Source organism: Ranitomeya variabilis, chromosome 5 (genome assembly GCF_051348905.1).
Source record: "Ranitomeya variabilis isolate aRanVar5 chromosome 5, aRanVar5.hap1, whole genome shotgun sequence".
NCBI lineage: Eukaryota > Metazoa > Chordata > Amphibia > Anura > Dendrobatidae > Ranitomeya > Ranitomeya variabilis.
In genome coordinates this window covers 673821660-673825318 of record NC_135236.1, presented here as the reverse complement: position 1 = coordinate 673825318, position 3659 = coordinate 673821660, and the positions used below count along the sequence as shown (strand labels likewise).

General features: G+C 41.5%; 1 long non-coding RNA gene across 1 annotated transcript; it reads right to left on the bottom strand.

Moving 5' to 3' along the window:
* Nucleotides 1-2076: 2076 nt before the first annotated feature.
* LOC143776971 (uncharacterized) lies at nt 2077-2960 on the bottom strand. Its single transcript, XR_013215955.1, has 3 exons — nt 2583-2960; nt 2422-2504; nt 2077-2318 (listed from the first exon to the last, which is right to left on the bottom strand). It is a non-coding gene; the product is annotated as an uncharacterized LOC143776971 (long non-coding RNA).
* Between the last annotated feature and the right edge of the window lie 699 nt (nt 2961-3659).

Genomic DNA, 3659 nt, shown 5'->3' with positions numbered 1-3659 from the left:
GAAGGACCTGAAATTACGTCACGGCTTGCTGTGATTGGTTGCGTCGCGGTCACATGGGCGGCGCGCGACCAATCACAAGCCGGGACTTCGCGTAAGGAAGTTAAAGCGCGAATTTTAAGCAAACAACGCTGCCGGTTCCCTCGGTAAGGTGCAGGCTGCGTCAGAGAGGTGAGTATAGCAATATTTTTTATTTTAATTCTTTATTTTACACATTAATATGGTTCCCAGGGCCTGAAGGAGAGTTTCCTCTCCTTCAGACCCTGGGAACCATCAGGAATACCGTCCGATACATGAGTCCCATTGACTTGTATTGGTATCGGGTATCGGTATCGGATTAGATCCGATACTTTGCCGGTATCGGCCGATACTTTCCGATACCGATACTTTCAAGTATCGGACGGTATCGCTCAACACTAGTTGTGAGCTGGAGCTGGGTACATGTGCTACAGTCGTGATATCCATCGTCTGGACGTGAGGAACTATCTCTAGGACTGCTGTTGCTGGCTGGAGTGGGAAACATGTCCTACGGTCGTGATATCCGTCATCTATAGGAGCATGGACTGTGACTACAGACTATACCAGCAGGAGATACAAAAGCTGTGGGCCAACCAAAAGTTGAGAGACTAAGGGTATCTCCTGGGCAGTGGACCTATCGGCCCCAGGATGGGAGCCTGTGGACTGCAGCCATTGCAATGTGACCATATACCCAGATTTGTCATACGACCATGGATGTAAGGAATAAATATAATTACCTGTCTAGGTGATTATTACAACTCACAACCTCAGATCTTCACAATGCCAAACTGAAAAATGTAAAGGAGAACACAGGACTACAATTTCCAGCTCTGCTTAAATTGTTGAATAGACTAGCAACACTTGAAATAGTTTCTTTTCTGCATCTTGTACTGCAGCTGGGGGATCACACAGAATCCACCACTACTACCACTTTATCACAGCTGACACCAGAGAGATCACAAATTCCACCACTGCCATCGGTTGTCATGAGAGCACAACTCCGCTGCCTCCAATCGTCGGGACAATTACGCAATTGGCTGAAGAGTGATGAACAAGGCAACGGTTGCTTCCACTACTAGGCCGATTATTGGGGAACTCACAGTGAGCGTATGGTATATACGCCTCTGATTCCAAAGCATGGAATATATACATATTTACCCCCTAAGTTACTGCCACCACTAGTCATTTATACAGGCCAATTGAACACTCGTTACATGTAGTGTTTTGCTTCAGGGGTGCGGTTTACAGAGCAAAAGGAACAGAGCTATTAAATTTTAGATATTTAATTCAGAAAGATAGGCAGTGTTTATAAAATATATACAGGAGGATACAGAATGGGAATAAAACCATACTACATATACAGTAACATAAAATAAAAAGGGATACCGAAAGAAACTTACTAAACCTGGTCACAGAAATGTCTCAGAGCTTAGCAAAGGAAAGTACTTTGATTGAGAAAATGGACAGAACCTCCACAGTGAACTATGTCTTCCAAGGGCTGACAAAGACCCAAAACCCAGTTTCTGTTCTTAATTAGCTTTAAATTGCAATCACACACTTCCCCTTGATGACCTCATGTAAGGACTATTTGTGTGATGTTCTCAGTCCTTCAGGATTTTATGAGATCGCCAACTTACAAGATATCTTCGCCTCTGAAGGTCCCAGGCATTAGATATTAACATCATATTCTCTATCACGATGTTACCTTTACATAGAGACCAAATATGACCTAGTTCTCATAATTTATTGGATCAATATTAAGTTGGAGGATTTCTAGTGGCCCCACGGTGATGTAACTGAAAGTGTCACATCCGTCCCATCCTATCTGGACCCCGGAGACGGAGCGTCTACGAAAGATGTTTTGATGACAACAAACGATATCTCTGTGTTTATCAGATCTCATTTTGGTATCTGGTTCCCAGAAGAGATTTTTCCTGTTTAATCACCTGGACACTGCAGAGGGTTGCTGCTTCAAAAGGAGCTTGCATCTTGAGTTTCCTACGTTTTAGTTTTTATCACTTCCCCATATGTTCAATGAGAGATCATGCTTCCAAAAATAAGTTTGGATTGTAAGCTCTTCTCCCTTCTCTGGAGAAGTATTATGGATTTAATTTTTTTCTTTGACACACTACATGAAAAAATGCTTGACAGCACACATAAAGACTTAGAATTCAATAGTTAAGATGTGCGTTTAAGCAGATGCAATGATGTTGATCGGGGCCAGAATCCATGATGCAGTCAAGGTTATCATCCATTGTTCTTAATACTCATCATTAAAGGGAAAATTAGGGCTTTCTTTCCAACTAAAAGACATATTAAAAATAAATAGAATTAGAAAAATTATATGTATATAAAACTTTTGCTTTAGCCTAAATTCACTTAAAATTAAATGTAAAAGACACTTACTAATCGAGACTAAGGTAACGTATGTTTTTATTGACTCCGTCCAGAATTTCCATGTCCTCATCATTTAGTTCAAAGTCAAAAAGCTGTAGGAGAAAAGTGAAATTAAAAAAAAAAATTATATATATATATATATATATATATATATACAACATTTTTTTTACCTGAAAATTCTGCTTGATCCTCTCAGGGCTGAAGCTTTTTGCCAGTGTGACTACGCCCCTCTGTAGCAGATATCTCACAGCCACCTGCGCCGGGGAGTGGTTCAGCTTCTTAGCTACTGAGCTTAAAACAGGGTCATCAAGTAATCGGGAAGTATCCAGATTAAAAAGAACATAGCATAAGCAGGAATTAAAACATAACTTTTAATGTATAACCAAATAAAGGAATATATTAAATAAACTGTCACCCAAAAAAAAAAAAAAAGTGTATCAATAAAAACGTACTACTGGGTATACCCTGTCAGGGGATGTGCCATACAAAATTTAGTACTTATTAAGGATTTTTGTGCAGACGCTGGCAGTGGTCCAGTGTCCTATCACGCAACCCAAGGTACCTGATTAAATGGTGATAATGCCTATAGAAGAAGCATTTATCAAGTGCCAATACAGATAAACAGATAACCTTGGTTGCATTAGTATTAGCAGTTATCACAAAATAAAGGGAGGGGTAAGATCAATTGGAAAAGATATGTACACAAATGTAATATTGGAACAATCTCACCAGTTGCTGAGGATAGGTAAGGTGGAGCCCCAATTCGCTTAGGTGGAGAAATCCTTCAAGCCACAACATCAGGAAACAATTCCCTGTCTCAATCCCCGAGCTCCTGCCCTTATAAGGACAGTCCACATCTACCCCTAAGGTACAACATGCCCTGCACTCTCCCTATTTCCAGGTACCAACGCGTTTCTTTGCAAGCAGGATCGTCAGGAGACTAGCTTGCATGGGAGATAAGGTGCTTCAGTGCTACAAATAGAGTTACCACCCTCTATACTGTCTCTGCAGTTTAGTATAGAGGGTGGTAAGAGAGCAGACTGGTGCCAGAGAGCAGACTGGAGCAGTCTGAGGCAGGAAGAACATATGAGGAGCCATGCAGCCACGAGAAAGTGCTGCAGCTCCTGGACAGAGATAATACCGAAAGCAGAACAGATTGCAGCAAGCGTGTAGGAGAGCGAAGCACAGGAGAGTGACATCAGGGGAGAACAGCTGCGAATGAGTGATCCCCCTCTGAAGTGCAGATA